Raw genomic sequence first — 18,121 nt, forward strand, 5'->3', positions numbered from 1 at the left:
GTTACATGATTTGATTTATATTTTGAAGGAACCATTTTAGCTTTTATAGGATGAATAGAAGGCAGGGAGATGACGAATTCGAGAGACTAGTTAGGAAGCTACAGCAATAGTTGAAAGAAGAGATTATGGTGACTTGACCTGGGAGTCTAGGGTTTAAGTGGTAGAGGTAGCAAAATGTGATCAGATTCTGGATATATTTTAAAGACTGAACCAATGAGATTTTATGATAAAGAGGTTGATAAATTTTTATATATGAAAAAACAAATGCTTGTAAGTTAACCAGAAGCAAAGGAATGAAAAGTACAAAATTAAAAATGATGGCCATATTCTACTTTTTTCTTTGTATACAAGGCTCATGTTTTAACCTTGTGCTCTAGTGGTTAGAATTCAGTGCTTTCACTTCCATGGTCTGGGTTCAATCCCTGATCAGGAAACTGAGATCCCTCAAGCTGTGTGATACAGCCAAAATTAAAAAAAAAAAAAATTAAAAATTAAATTAAACTTTAAAACAGGTAAATATTGGTTCTTTACATGTCTTAAAATTTATGTAAATATTATGTCTTTATATGTATAAAATAGCACATTGAATTTTATATTTTAAAGTTGAATACCTTTCCCATGGTTTTTCAAGCTAGCATGTAGCCCTTGTAAGATTGAGGAAAGTAGAAGGTGGATGGAGGGCAAAAGGCAATTATTTAGCACATCTCACCCCATTCCTTTCATTATACACACATCCTTAACTTACTCTGATAAAAAATTTACATACCCAACACAGGGAGCATATAAAGTCATGTCAATTACCATACCATCATGTAGTGATATCAATTTAGTTATACTTCTGTCTAAAACTGAAAAGCTTAGCTGCCACATTTATATAATGGGAAAACCAAGGATCATAAAACAATCAACATAAACTATAGCTGTGAAAGGTTGTTGCTGAACGATAAGACATAGGGATTCTTGGCCTCCGGAGGAGACGAATTCAATCCGGGGCCAGAGACGAGGCTGGATCACTCAGAGCTTTTGTGTAATAAAGTTTTATTAAAGTATAAAGGAGATAGCGAAAGCTTCTGACATAGACATCAGAAGGGGGCTGATACTCTAAGAGTATCTGTCTGGGACATGAAAGTAACAGTTCAGTTCAGTTCAGTCGCTCAGTCATGTCCGACTCTTTGCAACCCCATGGACTGCAGCATGCCAGGTCTCCCTGTCCATCACCAACTCCTAGAGCTTACTCAAACTCATGTCCATTGATGCCATCCAACCATCTCATCCACTGTCATCCGCTTCTCCTCCTGCCCTCAATCTTTCCCAGCATCAGGGTCTTTTCCAATGAGTCAGCTCTTCACATCAGGTGGCCAGAGTATTGGAGTTTCAGCTTCAACATCAGTCCTTCCAATGAACACCCAGGCCTGATCTCCTTTAGAATGGACTGGTTAGATCTTGCAGCCCAAGGAACTCTCAAGAGTCTTCTCCAACACCACAGTTCAAAAGCATCAATTCTTCAGTGCTCAGCTTTCTTTACCAACTCTCACATCCATACATGACCACTGGAAAAACCACCAATACAGTTGGCCCTAAGTAATCTTGATCAACCACTCTGATCAGTCAAATGACCCCCTTCTCTGAATGTTGGTATACATTATGAACTAAAATGGCCAGTAGTGGCTGCAGCGTCCAAATCCCCTGAACCATGATAGTGTTTGGTAAAAACATTCTTCCCTTGGGCTTTAGGATCTGTAAATCCATTGAGCTCAAAGTTGTAGAGCCAGGAATCAGATTCTTCAACTGGGTTAACAGGAAAAATAGAAAGAAAAATCAGTTCCTCTTTTGGTACCTAGGCTTCTAAGGAGAAAATAGAACCATATTATGGCTCCTATCTTAAATGGTACATTGTATCCTATAAAACAGCACCATGAACCAGTAGAGTTATCTATATGCTGGTGCTATAAGTGAACTTTCAATAGTACATCATTTCCCTCTTTTTTCAAACCAAAAAATCAAACAATAGAATATGCTTTAAAAACAATGAATTCTGTGGCTATTAACTTGTTGCTTTTTTTTCTCCTTAAAATCTATCCGTTAGCTAATATATCTTTAGTGAGAGTCAAAGCATATCCAATTTCCAATCAACCTTTGTATATCCACCTTCTAAAATTAAATGTGCTATGCTATTTGCCACAAGATGTGTTTTTACCCCTCTAATTAATAGTGCACATGGTCTGTGTAACTAGCAATGACATTTAACAAGAGTGAATTTGTCTTCGGTCTATCGCTTTACAACTTAAATCATTTGGCCCAAGTATATTAGCACGAAAGTCACTAGAGGAGGGAACTTTAAGTTAATTACTATAAAATCTCTAGCTATTAAGTAACTAAGGGAGCTAAGGGAGGTTTTATTTTTTCTTTGAGAAAAATTAAGAAGGAAAATTGGAGCATACATCTAATTCTGTGCAGGAATAGAATATGAATGTTCTAGAACACATCAATGAGGCTTACACTCAGTTTCACTGTATCTTAGAAGTTGAGTTCTTCTAACTTCCTTTAACTTTCTCTTTTATAGTCTGAGAAGACCCTAGTATTATTAATGCAGGTTTTGACTGCAAAGACAATAATGAGACCCTTTCCTGTCCATGATGGAATTATCTGAATGACATTCTTTATACTCATCTATAAATTTTTTGTTGTTGTTTAGAATGGGCATTAAAAAATGACAATATTTTCCTGGAGTGATGTGCAGAATCTTACTATAAGCATCAAACATATCAAGAAATGCCAGTGAAAAGTTTAGGAAACTAAACCACACAAAGCTAGGCTTCTGTATGAATTGAAGTAGTCCTATCATAAATAATTTATACCCCAACATACAGAAATGAATAAGGTGTTACTTGAATCTGTGTTTTATAGGTTTCACAAGAACAAAAATACAGTGTAAATATATTTACAAATCCCTTTTAAGTTGCAGATAAAGTAAAGATCATCAGTTAAATTTTAATTCCATATAAAAATGTATTTTTAATATAAATATTTTCAAAATTTCTCTTTGGGACATACTTATACTAAAAATAATTGTTTTTAATTGAAATGCACATTTAACTGATATCCTGTATTTTTATTTGCAAAACCTGGCAAGTCTCTGTCCCTTCTACCAAGTTTTCCTAGGAAAATTCTTTTTATGATCTACTGAACCCTTGGGTTTTATTGTTCCACTTGGGTTTTTGCATTGAAGAGGTTAAATAATTAGTAAAAGGGGATACTTTCACTATAGAATAGAAAGAATGTGAGAGTCCTTTCTGAAGGGCAGAATAGATGTGAGGAGGTGTTGGAGTAACAGGAGTGGGGTAGAAATAGAGAGTAATGTTGAGAAGAAGAGAGTTTAGGGAGTAGGTACCATGTTATGAGAGCAATTTATGCTAGATTTAGATAAAATTTTTGGAAAGTTTTGCTCTTTTTAATATAACATAATTTCTCTTTTGGTTTCTTGTCAGTAGACTTCAAGAACTACACTGCATTATTACGTTGTTGTTTTTCTGTTTGTTTGATTTATTTTCTGGTGTGAGGGTAAGGTGTTGATATTAGTTTCTTTAAGCTTTGGTATCTGGCTGGCATTGACCAACCAATGGCCTAGTTTAAATTAGGTCACATCAAAGTTCAGTGCACATTAATCATTCTCAAATCATGGGAACTGTCTTGTCAAAAGGCAAAAATGCTTCTCTGAAGGTTTCAAAAAAATTGGAAAATAGCAATTTAATATTGACTGAATGGTTTGGAGTGGTTTGTGAAGTAAGGAAAATTCTTTTTCATAACTGAAGCCATAAGGTAGACAAGTGTCAATTTCCAAATTAAGGAAGTCATTTCAGTGAAAGAGCCTTGTTGTGGTATGTTTTGTCTAGTTCTTACAGACACACTTGTCAGTTCAGTAGTTCTGCTTCAGGGATTCCCATTAAATTCTTGAGTTATAGGCCCATGTCTGGCTGCCCCTAATTATAACTGCAAAATTAGCTGTAGTTAACAATGTCATTTAGTTCCCATTAGCATTTATATCGTTACAGTAGAGTTTTGAATTCCTGCCTTGTGAGGACCCTTGAAGTTTCAAAGCAGATTGTAAACTAAGAAGTAATAGTAGCCGTTTCTCAGGCTGGCTGAATAAAGCAACAAGCCTTTGTGGCTTAAACAATAGTGAAATCTGTGAAGATGAAGAATATGTGGACTTAGCATTAAGAAGCCCAGTTTTAAAAGAGAGAGGAAAAAATATCAAGGATAGGGACTTCCCTGGTGGTCCAGTGGTTAAGAATCCACTTTCCAATGCAGGAAACAAAGGTTCGATCCCATGCAGAAGATTCCACATGCTGCAGGGCAACAAAGCCTGAGTGCCACAGCTACTAACGACCATATTCTAGAGCTTGTGCTCATGTGCAACAACAGAAACCACCAGAATGAGAAGCCCACCCATCTCAACTAGAGAGCAGCCTCTGCTCACTGCAACTGGAGAAAGCTCACATGTAGCAATGAAAACCCAGAAAAGCCAAAAATAAATTTTAAAAAAAATCAAGAATAATATAATAAATATTCATATACCACACATCCACAATTTTTTTGAAAAGTTTAGCATTGCTGCTTTAGAGCTAAGATTTTTGATAAAAGATATAAAGTAGGTAGGGATGCCCCTTGTACAGTGGTAAAGAAACTGTCTACAATGCAGGAGACATAAAAGATGTTGGTTCAATCCCACGGTCAGGAAATGGAAACCCACTTCAGTATTCTTGCCGAGAAAATTCCATGGACAGAGGAGCCTGGTGGGCCCCAATCCATGGGGTAAAAGTAGACAAAGTGCATATGTTTATAATGTTGAACTAACTTTGACTACCATTTCCCAAAGGGCTACTGCCATAAAGGTTTTGGTGTATATCCTTCCAAACCACATTTTGCTCCACATTTTGTAATTAGTAACTTGGATAACCATGAATAGGTTGGATTTAATCATGAAGCAACTTCTTGTGTCTCCCCTATTCTTTTATACTGACACTGTGAGTGTTTACTCTTCCCAAGTAATAGGCAAAATTTGAGTAGTCTGTGACATCTCTAACTGCCCTTGGCTAATCGAGAATCACGTGGTTGTTTAGAGGCATGAAATACTATCTTAATTTAGTTATCACATTTTCAGGTCTTCTTGGATCATTAGAGTTTCATGTAATAGTCAAAACTCTAAATTTGATTTAGTGCTGAAACTTCTTTCCACCTCTATCTTGGACCAAGTGCATGAGTAAAGTCTAAGGTTGAGATGGAGCACATATGATCTGCTTTTTCTATCCCTCTGCCTTGAATTTCTGTGGGGTTTTCCATGGCTTTTTAATCTTGTGTTTGAGGCTGCCAGAGTTGCTTACTGTGTCAAAGTCCTGGCAGGGAACAGGTGACACATACAAAACGAGTGATTACCAACAATTTAATGAAGAGAGTGTTTTAAAAGGAAAGGTGAAACACCTCATGGCTAGGAAGAGTGAAGATCCACCACCATACTTGGTCACCCATTAACAGCTTACAAATGAGGTGGAGAAATACACACACTGCCAAGCCACAGTGAAAGCAGAGAAGAAACTGAGAGAATAAATAAAGCAAGTTTTGTTTCCTCCCACTCTCCTCAAACTCCCAAATATCCTGTGGGTTTTTCCCTCTGACTGAAATCAGTCAACAGCTAAAGGCTTGAGTTAACTCATACGGGTGAGCCTTCAAGAGTACAAAGCAGGAGCAAATCTGTAACTCTGATTCTCTCACTTGAGTACTTTGATGGGTCTCCAAATATTTTCTCTTTCCTTTCCTTCATCCCCACCTAATTTATGGGAAACTCCCATCTGCATTTTGTAAATTAGGGAGAATGTCTTCTGATTAGAGCTTGTTGCTGTGTCTTTCTTAAATGCCTGTCTATCTAGCAACATGTCAGCTTTCCAATTCTAAATATGTTTATTACTCCAGGAATGTTCTCTCTTCTGCATGACATCCAGTACAAAGGGGTCACTCATGCATTCGTGGTCCTGAAAGACATTGAGAGTCTATATTAAAACGGCAAAGCACTTTACCTTCAGCATGACCTTCACATCAGGAGGTCCACTAGTCTCCATTCCTTTATGATTTTTCAGACTAGATTCAGAAACTGATCCCAATCTTTAGGGGCACATGTTAGTCTTTTTTGAACGTTTAACTTAAAGACTTACTCTGTTATCTCGTAGTGTCTTTACAGTTCCATTTCACTTTTTAAATTGCCTGTGAACATTTAGAGATCCTTGGTCTAAATGTCACTTTTAAATACTCTAGTAGTTCTGATATAGAATTATCTAGTATTTCACAAATGATGGATTGTGATTTTTTATTATGAATTAAAATCACTGATACTTATTTTCTTTGCAATTTGCAAGTTATAAAAGTCACTTGAAGAGATGATTTCATATTTTCTGCTGTTAGGCCTAATGTATTTTATTGATTAGACTATTTTATGTTAAATGTTTGTCTTGAGATTCCACACCACAAGGATTGTGTGTTTTGGCTCACACATGGATGTGGCACAGGAAGGAACTTCAGTGTTCTTGCTATGTACTTTATTTCTACCTATGGCCCCAGAAGGATAGCAAACCTCCTTGCTTCCTTTATAGATCAGTAGGTAGTCTTCCTATTCTTTATTTTTGTGTAGAGAAGTGTTTTGGGATATCCTGGCTTTAATCATACAAAGCAGATACTTAGTTTGAACTCCTTTCTTATATGGAATTGGATTCTCTTCTAAATCATTGGTAAAACATTTTTGGTACCTAGATATTTTTCTTCTTAGTTTCAAGCTTACTTCTATTGTATAAATAATTTCCCATATTTTATCTGATGTTTCTATATATTGGTATACATGTGTGGTGGTGACATATCAGCTTAGTCTTACTTACTGACTGGACATAAATTTGTTTTAAAAAGGAATTTTTATGAATAATGGGCATTTTCATTTCTATGTAATTTTAGCACCTGTAATTTCAGTAATGCAATACAAGATGCATAGCATAATTTCTAACTCAGTTTAATACATTACATAATAGCTGTAAAATTTATAAAGACAATACAAATATATATCAAGGAATTTTTTTATTTGCATGTAAAGTCAATCACAAAATGTAATATTTCTAGATTTATTATAGTTTACAAGTACAATTATATCCTCCTATAAGTAGTGATTGAAAAGATCAATTATTTCCATTACCTATAACAAAAATTAAAGATAAGGAAAGCATGACAGTTCATATTTTGTTTTGATGTAAGATAATTATTTAGTCCTTTCAAAAACAGAAAACGTAGTGAAACTTTTATGTACAGTATTTGTTTTTTCTCACCTATCAATATTTGGTTATGTGATTTCAAACACATTAGCATCAAGTCTTGGAAATGGGTAAGCAGTGAAGTTCGCCAAGAATTTAAAAAGAGCCTAATATGATAAATTTGAAAACTACTTGTGGTTTATCATCTAATATCTCAAAATTCACATTGGACAGGAAAATATAAAAGTAAGAACTGTATCATAAGTATAGAAGCATATTGAAAAGATAATTTATTCATTAAGGTTATAAATCCCATTACTGGTTTAAATGCTTTTTTTTTTTTTAAATACCTCTAACATTAATGATGGATAAGGACTGGGTTACCATGCATTAGTAAGTAATCCACAGTATTTTTTACTGGTCTAAAGCTTGTGGGTAAGATCATTTAAGTCATTACATAGGAATAAACAAGATAGTCATGGTGTTGAACATAAAGATTTACATCATTTTCTGATCCGTGTCTTGATTAACATCTTAGTTTTGGAGAGAGCTTAGTAGAATATCAATGAGAATTAGGTTGTTATAGGGAAGTAATATAATAGCTCACTATTTATAAGAAATGGGAAAATGGCTTTGGTTACCAAATGTGACCTTTTTTTCTCTGTTTGAAGGTCACATGAGGCTTTACTTCATAAAATATTATTAACATATAGAAAGAAATTTTTTTCTTGAGAACTTTCTGCTTTATATTTATGGTAATAGCTTTTCGAAATTGAAGGCAGTGTCTGAGAGCATGCTATGTTAGGATGATAAACAATTATATTTGCACCTGTTAACTCTTTAGTGCATATTATTTTTCTGAGATATGAAGGAAAATTTTCCTTTTGAGCTGTGTCTGTGAGGAAATGGGTGGATGATACTTAGGATGAAGAAGATAGATTTGTCATGGTGTAGATTGTCTTCTCCTCATGAAACAGACCTGTGGATTAGAGGTAAATAAATGAGGAGATAAAGTTTGGTTCTTATTTTGTCACCTTCTACTATATCCTCAAATCATTTTATTTTGGGTTACTCCACAAAATCACAGCAAAATCAATCTTTCAGATTTGCCTTTTGTGTTTTCCAACTTTTGTAATGATCCTTTAGTAATCTCCTTAGTTGAATATTCATTCTTTTTCAATGGAGGGGAAACAATCTCTAGCCTTGGTTTCACTGACTCCTACTATCTTGAAGTTTATTTTTCTTACTCTGAATTCTCATACTCTGTCTTCAATTTTTAGTTTAACTGTTGATTTAACATGCAATCTAAATCAACAATAGGATATTACCTTTTGGTATGTAATTAACCAGTCTTTTAGACTGCAGGAGAAAATTAGATTATCTTAGTAGATTCAGGGAAATATTTGATAAGATTCAGCAATATTTATGATGAAAACATTCAGAAAACTAGGAATACAGTAAATAATCTTTAACTTGATACAAGTCAAACATACCTCTCTCTTATAACTCATAAATCAGTCTAAAAATTAGTAAAAATAAAACAGTGCTCTTTAATAGAAACATGCTGTAAAGCTTATATGTAGTATGAATCAATAACTTAAATTATTCATGTATTGGGTTGGCCAAAAATTTCCTTTGGTTTTAAGATAAAAATAAAAGACACAATTTTCATTTTCACCAAGAACTTTATTGAACAATGTATTCTCCATTTTGTTCTACTATCTTTGCCATTTTTCAGGTAATTTGCTAATTCTGTCTTACCAAAATGTTTTATTTTTTTTAAGCAAAGAACTATTCTAGGTGCCTTTTACAGTCTTTCACAGAATTGAAATTTTTTTTTCCATTAAGAGAATTTTCTAAAGACTGAAATAAATGGACATCTGAAAGTGCAATGTCTGGTGAATATGGTGGATGAATCAGAACTCCCAGCCAAGCTGTAACAGTCTTTGACTGGTCATCAGAAAACATGCAGTCTTGTATTATTCTTGTGGAAGATTAAGCATTTTCTGTTGACTGATTCCAGAAGCTTTTCATTGAGTGCCGCTTTCAGTTGGTCTCATTGGGAGCAGTACTTGTTGGAATCAATCATTTGGTTTTCCAGAAGAAGCTCATAGTAGAGGACTCTCTTCCAATTCCACCATATATACAACATCACCTTCTTTGGTTGAAGACTGGACTTTAGTGTGGATGTTGGTGGTTCATTTTGCTTGTCCCACAATCTCTTTCCCTCCACGTTACTGTACAGTATCCACTTTCCATCACCTGTCACAGTTTGTTTTTAAAATGGAATGGTTGTTTTATTTAAGTAGAGAATCACATGTGGTAATATGGTCAAGAAGGTTTTTTCCTCTTAACTAATGTGGGACCCAAACATCAAAGCAATTAACATAACTAAGCTGGTGCAAAAAAGTTTCAGCACATGGTTTGGATATTTTGAGTGTGTAGGTTATCTCCCACGTGGTATGACGTTGATCTGAATAAATGTTTTGATTTGATCGCTACTAACTGGTCTACCCTACTGTGGAACGTCAGTTGGCAAGAAACTTCACAAACCACTTTAGACATGTTCGATCAGTCATAGTACCTTTTACATATACTGCAAAAATCTGTTTTTGCGATCCAGTTGTGTTTATCTTTCTTGAAATAATAAAGCATATTAAGCCAAAAATGTTCCTTTTTTTCCATCTTCAGTATAAAAAGGCTACACAAAAATTCACCAATTTTGGTAAGTTTTTTAAAATGCATGCTGATATGACAGTTGTCACAATATAGTCTAACAAAATTGTTTCAAATTAAGCTTTTAAATTAAAAAAAAAATTTATTTGGCCACACCACTCATCATGTGAGATCTTAGTTCCCCTACCAGGGATCAAACTCATGCCCCTTGCATTGGGAGTGTAAAGTCTTAACCACAGGACACTAGGGGAGTCTCTCAAATGAAGTTAAAGATGACTAAACACTACTATGGAAAAAAAAACAACAAGTGAACCTTTTGACTAACCCAATATAATTTAAGATTTTTCTGGTAGCCATATTAAAAAGATAGAATGAATCATATGAAATTGAATAATTCACTGTTACATAACTTGTCAAAAAATTCTCCAGAAAAATTTTAAAATACTTCAGACTGAATGATAATGAGAACATCACATATGAAAATTTCTGTTGGATGCAGTTACATCAGTCATCAGAGGAACATTTATAGCCATATGTATACCTCACAGGATGTCTCATCTCATCAATAATACAAATGTAAAAAATAAATAGAAGAGTTCTGTCTAAGGGAAAGACCACTCAAGAGTGTGCATATAGTACATCAATAAAAATGTAAAAATAGAGCCAAGAGACATACTGCCTACACATAATGCTTATCCTTGGCTCAATTTTATTTCAAAAACTGGGGGTATATTGTGGAAGTCCTTTTTCTCTACGGACTTGATTTTTCCATCAACTTCAGTCCTAAAAATAGAGAGATTCTCTTCAAATTTAATTTATCCTTTAAAGTAAACCAACTATTTGATCTTCCAGAAATATACTCAAAAAAACTTGAGAAATTTTCCTCTATCATCAAGATGGGTCTAGATCTCTCTTTTATTACAATTTTAGAAATTGCTGACTACTTAAGAGACTACCCTTTTATTCAAATTAAAGTTAGATGGAACTATACTTTCAGAAAACTTTTAGGTCAATATTACTTATACATTAATCTTATGTGTGAGTTTTTTATATTTTAATTTTAATTTCAATTACTACTCCTTTATGATATCAGTTATTGGAGTATTATATGTATGATCTTAAAAGATGATGCCTTTAAAGTGCAATTCATCCTAAAAGATGATACTGTTAAAGTGCTGCACTCAATATGCCAGCAAATTTGGAAAACTCAGCAGTGGCCACAGGACTGGAAAAGGTCAGTTTTCATTCCAATTCCAAAGAAAGGCAATGCCAAAGAATGTTCAAACTACCACACAGTTGCACTCATTTCACATGCTAGCAAAGTAATGCTGAAAATTCTCCAAGCTAGGCTTCAACAGTATGTGAACTGAGAACTTCCAGATGTTCAAGCTGCCTGGTGGCTCAGAGGGTAAAGCATCTGCCTGCAATTCGGAAGACCTGTGTTCGATCCGAGTCAGGAAGATCCCCTGGAGAAGGAAATGGCAACCCACTCCAGTATTCTTGCTTGGAGAATCCCATGGACAGAGGAGCCTGGTAGGCTACAATTCATGGGGTCACAAAGAGTCGGACAAGACTGAGCAACTTCACTTTCACTTTCTCCTTTTTAGAGGAACCAGAGATCAAATTGCCAATATCCGTTGGATCAAAGAAAAAGCAAGAAAGTTCCTAAAAAATATCTACTTCTACTTTATTGACTATGCCAAAGCCTTTGACTGTGTGGATCACAATAAACTGTGGAAAATTCTGAAAAAGATGGTAATACCAGACCACCTTACCTGCCTCCTGAAAAACCTGAATGTAGGTCAAGAAGCAACAGTTAGAACTGGGCATGGAACAATGAATTGATTCAAAACTGGGAAAGGAATCTCCACACTGCTCTCCATAGCGGCTGTACTAGTTTGCATTCCCACCAACAGTGTAAGAGCATTCCCTTTTCTCCACACCCTCTCCAGCATTTATTGCTTGTAGACTTTTGGATAGCAGCCATCCTGACTGGCGTGTAATGGTACCTCATTGTGGTTTTGATTTGCATTTCTCTGATAATGAGTGATGTTGAGCATCTTTTCATGTGTTTGTTAGCCATCTGTATGTCTTCTTTGGAGAAATGTCTGTTTAGTTCTTTGGCCCAGTTTTTGATTGGGTCATTTATTTTTCTGGAATTGAGCTGCAGGAGTTGCTTGTATATTTTTGAGATTAATCCTTTGTCTGTTGCTTTGTTTGCTATTATTTTCTCCCAATCTGAGGGCTGTCTTTTCACCTTGCTTCTAGTTTCCTTTGTTGTGCAAAAGCTTTTAAGTTTCATTAGATCCCATTTGTTTAGTTTTGCTTTTATTTCCAATATTCTGGGCGGTGGGTCATAGAGCAATACAGTATACTAACACATATATATGGAATTTAGAAAGATGGTAATGATAACCCTATATGCAAAACAGAAAAAGAGACACAGATGTACAGAACAGATTTTTGGACTCTGTGGGAGAAGGTGAGGGTGGGATGTTTCGAGAGAACAGCATCGAAACATGTATATTATCTAGGGTGAAACAGATCACCAGCCCAGGCTGGATGTATGAGACAAGTGCTCAGGCCTGGTGCCCTGGGAAGACCCAGAGGGATCGGGTAGAGAGGGAGGTGGGAGGGGGGATTGGGATGGGGAATACATGTAAATCCATGGCTGATTCATGTCAATGTATGACAAAAACCACTACAATATTGTAAAGTAATTAGCCTCCAACTAATAAAAATAAATGGAAAAAAAATAAAAATAAATAAATAAAATAAAAATACATTAAAAAAAGAAAAAAAAAAAACTGGGAAAGGAGTGCATCAAAGCTATATATTGTCACCCTGCTTATGTAACTTATAGGCAGAGTACATCATCCAAAATGTCAGGCTGGATGAAGCACAAGCTGGAATCAAGGTTTCTGGGAGAAATATCAATAACCTCAGATATGCAGATAATACCACCCTTACAGCAGAAAACGAAGAGGAACTAAAGAGCCTGTTGATGAAACTGAAAGAGAAGAGTGAAAAAGCTGGCTTAAAACTCAACATTTAAAAACTAAGATCATGTCATCTGGTTCCATCACTTCATGGTAAACAGATGGGGAAACAATGGAAACTGACAAACTTTAATTTCCTGGGCTCCAAAATCACTGCAAATGGTGACTGCAGGCATGAAATTAAAAGACACTTCCTCCTTGGAAGAAAAGTTTTGACAATCCTAGACAGCATATTAAAAAGCAGAGGCATCACTTTGCCAACAAAGATCCATCTAGTCAAAGCTATAGTTTTTCCAGTAGTCATGTATGGACGTGAGAGTTGAACTGCAAAGAAAGCTGAGCACCAAAGAATTGATGCTTTTGCACTGTGGTGCTGGAGAAGACTCTTGAGAGTCTCTTGGACTGCAAGGAGATGCAACCAGTCCTTCCTAAAGGAAAGAAGTCCTGAATATTCATTGGAAGGAGTGATGCAGAAGCTGAAGCTCTAATACTTTCGCGACCTGATGTGAAGAGTTGACTCATTAAAGACCCTGATGCTGGGAAGGATTGAAGGTGGAAGGTGAAGGAGACAAAAGAGGACAAGATGGTTGGATGGCATCACCGACTCAATGGACATGAGTTTCAGCAAGCTTTGGGAGATGGTGAAGGCCAGGGAAGCATGACTGCAGTCCATGGGGTCGCAAAGAGTTGGATTGGCTGAGCGACCAAACAACAGCAACATATATATGGTTTATCTATAGGTAAAAGTGCAAAGATAATTTTTGGTTTCACTAGCTATTTACTGTAGATAAATGACAAATGTAAAAGCAACTTGATTTTTATTAATACTTTAAGAATGGTTAGTTTTAAAAATACAGTAATGAAAATACACGTAACTACAGGATACACTCAAATAGAATGCACTTACAGAGGAAAATTTACAGATCTCTATTAAAAAGAATAAATGATAAAATTTATTAATTACATGTCTCACCCAAGAAAGTGAAAAATGGATGCAAACCTGAAATAAATGAGGGGAAAGAATGTAAAGATTAGAGGAATAATCAGTCAGCTATAGAGCAAAAGATTCACAAGATGACTAAGAGACAAAAGTTGTTTCTTAGGGAAGACTAAAAGATAAAACTTAATTGACATTTCCTTTTTTAACCAGAGGAAGACACATATGATATTAGGAAAGATAAGAAGCTAAGCATACAAATAGCAGATTTAAAATATATACTATAAGCATAATCATAATTTATTTACATCAATTTGAATACCCAGAAACAGTAAATAATAAACACAGAGATATTGGGGAAAGATTATTGAATGAAAAAAGTATTAAAAATATGAGATTTATGGTATAACTTTAGTTACATTAGAAACATACACCTGAAACACCATTATATATAAGATTATACACATTTGTTATTTTTTAAATTACCTTTATTGAATTATAATTCATAAACAATATAAATCACCCATTTTAAGTGTACAGTTTGTACTCTACTCTAAGCTTTAGAAATTATTCAGCTTATAATTCTTTGCTGGTGCCAGCTGCTTGCAGTCTCACCATATGCATACAATTTATGGTCTGGAACAGACTCAGGGCTTTCAATTCACCAATTTCTGGAACTATTGTTGCTGATTTCCCTTCCTTTCTCCACCCCATAAATTCCAGCCACCTTAGTCTCTCCTCTGTCCGTGTCTAATCTCTGCTCAAACTCCCTGTCTTTCTTTCACAGATCGGAATGGTCTTCCATGTGGAAAACAAGGATGATCATAGAACTCACTTCATTTGTTTCTTTCTCTCAGGAATCACTGCCCTGCAATAACTACAGTCAAATTATGTTGTTTAGTATATTTTTGTGTCATTTCTAATCGCTTACGGCATGAGGGCAAGGCAGTTGTTCCGCACAGCAGAAACAGATGTTCTATGTGTGTACATTGTTAAGGATCTTTGTGAAATATAACCTGATAGGTGACTGGTAGCATTGTGCTTTGGGGTTAAAGAGTTTAAAAAGTAAAGGAGAGGCCTTGCCTGAGTTAATGATAAATGTTCTATGAACTAAGTATGTATTAATAAACTCAATAAGTACATAAACAAAGTTAAGATTAAAGCATAAATGTATTCTGGCAGAACTCACAATAAGTAATCACTAGGCTATATTTTCCCTATTTTTCAGAATGTTTTATAACGGGAATTAATAAGTACTCAAAACTGTGGCAGCAGACTTCACCAGGGCTGGAGGTAACTGGGGAATTAGTTATGGGTTAAAGGAATGTAGAAAAGCACAGTTCTGTATGAGAGGAATCCTTGGGTAGAAAAATACTGAACTCAAAACCCGGTTTTGATAAACATTGTTCCTCCTTGTGTGCAAAAACCCTAAGGAAATTCCTAGTTGAAGCCCCAGAGGTTCATTTGGCAAGAGCATGGGACCTTACCCTATTTGTTTCGCATGAAATTTAAGGGGCAGAGGCAGCTCCAGGAAAAAACTCCCAAAATATCCCCACATGAAAGTTTAAGGAGCTGGGCTGGCTTGAGCAGTGAATGTCATTCCTGGGTGGATGACAGGCACTCTTCACAACACGTCAGCAGCTGCAGCAGCTGGAGGTATATGGATTCTTTTGTGAGGTAGGTTGACTTGGTCACCTTTTCCCGGAGTGTTTGTTCCTAGGATGCAGTCATGCCCACCATCGCTGAGAGCGATTCTTTCCAAAGACCTGGCTACATGATGGATTTTCTGTCTTTATTCTGCCTAGCATGCTGACCCTATCCAATGCCATTGGATGGTTTCTTGGTGTCTGATTGTCCTTAAATGTTCTTTAGTATTGTCCTTCAAAGATCTGAATATTAGAGAAATATGATGAAGTCATCTCTAAAAGGCAACCTGGTGTTTCTGCTAACTTCATATAGTGCTGTAATTCTAGATGCAGCTTGCTATCTGGACCCAGATACACAAGCTATTTTGCTGGCTTCAAAACAAGGCCTTTCCCACCATTGATAGTATGCTTTTCAAGTGAAAAGGAACAAGTGTCAGTTGCTTAGCTGTGTCCGATTCTTTGCAATTCCATGGACTATAGCCTGCCAGGCTTCTCTACCTATGAAATTCTCTAGGCAAAAATACTGGGGTGGGTAGCCTATCCCTCCTCCAGCGGTTCTTCCCAACCCAGGGATTGAACTCAGGTCTCCTGCATTGCAGGTAGATTCTTTACCATCTGAGCCACAGGGAAGCCCCAGGTAACAATAGATAAAATGCTACTTTTTGTTGATCAAATTAGCAAAGCCTTTATTCTTATTTTTATTATTTTATAATATCTATATACATTTTTGATAAAGATCAGTTGACATAATTATTCCCGTAAACTACTTGCATAAAAATAAATCAGTTAAAGTTTTCTGGAAAGAAATTTGTCAGTTCAAATTAAGAGTACCTAATATAATCATATTATTTAAAAATCTTTATATATCAAGGAGTCTACCCTAAACAAGTAAAACTTTGTCATAGATGATTTTTCATATTATTTATTAAAGCATAATTTTAATAGTAAAATTATGAACAAATCAATTATTCCACGATAATAGAATGAGTAAATTATTTATGACAAATTCATTTCAAGTGATACTGGTTAGGTATTATAGTGGCATTTTTCAGAGTTACCTCATTTCATAATATGGATACTAATCACATATGATTTGATTTCATTCTTGTAGAAATGCTTACACATAGAAAATTGTAAAAGACAATGCACTAAAACATCAACAATGGTTACTGCTTTCTGTCATTATTTTGGTCTATACTTTTTAAAAAATTCTCTTTGATGAACATATATTATGTACTAAAAATAATTTTCTGGGACTTTTTGTACATTTCTTTTGCAGTTTCCTAGCACCTGTAATTATATTAGAATAGAAAATTTTGTCTGTTTTTTAAGTAAATCCTGTAATAATTCTCAGCTGTGTTTGACTCTCCTTGGGTTGTTTAGATCTTCTTATGGTAGGAAATAATGACCATTTCATTAGAAAGATGGCAGAGACAAACGTTTCTCCCTCTTGGGAGATTATCAGGCAAAAAAAAATCTTTAAAACAATTTTCAGTTCATTTATATTTACTTATTCAATACATACTTATTTTTTTTTTTTTTACCAATACATACTTATTAAGTGCTTGCTGTATACTAGGTGTTGTGCTATGTACTAGAAAAAGAAGCATGAATAAAAAAGACTAAGTCCCTTCACTGAATATATTTATATTATTGTGGGGGATTAGATAATCCAAAACTGTAAATTATGATAAATGCTATAAAAAAGTACAGAATATACTAAGAGAAAATATAGCACCAAGAGCTGATCTAATCTGAACATCAGTTATCTTGTCTGCAAATGGTGTAGACAGCACCTACCTCAAAGGAGTTTGTGAAAAATAAATAACATATAAAGTTCATCTTGGCTCATGATATGAGTTCAATAAAAGTCATCTATCATTAACAGCTGATTGATATAATGAAGATAAGAGTAATAAATAAATAATAAGTAATAATAAAAAGATTGAGATACAGTGTCAAATTCTTTCACCAATTATTATAATAGTGTATACTAAGGAGAATACAGAGATAATTATTTCTGAGGTCAATAAAAGCAAATGCAGAGTGATTAAAGACAAAGCAATAGAACAAATAACCAAGTGTAAAAATATTTTATTAACTTAATAAAATAGAAAGTGTTAGCAGTGTTAAATGTTAAGTTGCTCAGTCGTGTCCAACTCTTTGCAACCCCTTACACTGTAGCCCACTAGGCTCCTCTGTTCATGGGGTTTTCCAGGCAAGAACACTGGAGTGGGTTGCCATTTACTTCTCCAGTAGTGTTAGCAAGGGAAAACTAAAAACAAGCCTTAGAGACAGTAAGATCTAGTACTGTTGAAATATGTATAATGCTTAACTGGGGTCTTTTTTCAGATGGTTTGCAGGGTCTGTGTTTTATACCTTCAATCTTATTACAGAAGACACCACCCTGAAACTCTACTTATAACCAAAATTATGTCCTTTTCCTATCTATGCCCCATAAAAATCTTGTTCTGATTAAAAAGAAAAAGACAATGTAGAATATTTGATAAATGTTTTTGCTGGTTATCGTCCATGTAGCCTTCACTTTCTAAATTGTGAAGACAGGTAGTTTTATAT

Source organism: Cervus canadensis, chromosome 6, assembly GCF_019320065.1.
Source record: "Cervus canadensis isolate Bull #8, Minnesota chromosome 6, ASM1932006v1, whole genome shotgun sequence".
NCBI classification, from domain to species: Eukaryota; Metazoa; Chordata; class Mammalia; order Artiodactyla; family Cervidae; genus Cervus; species Cervus canadensis.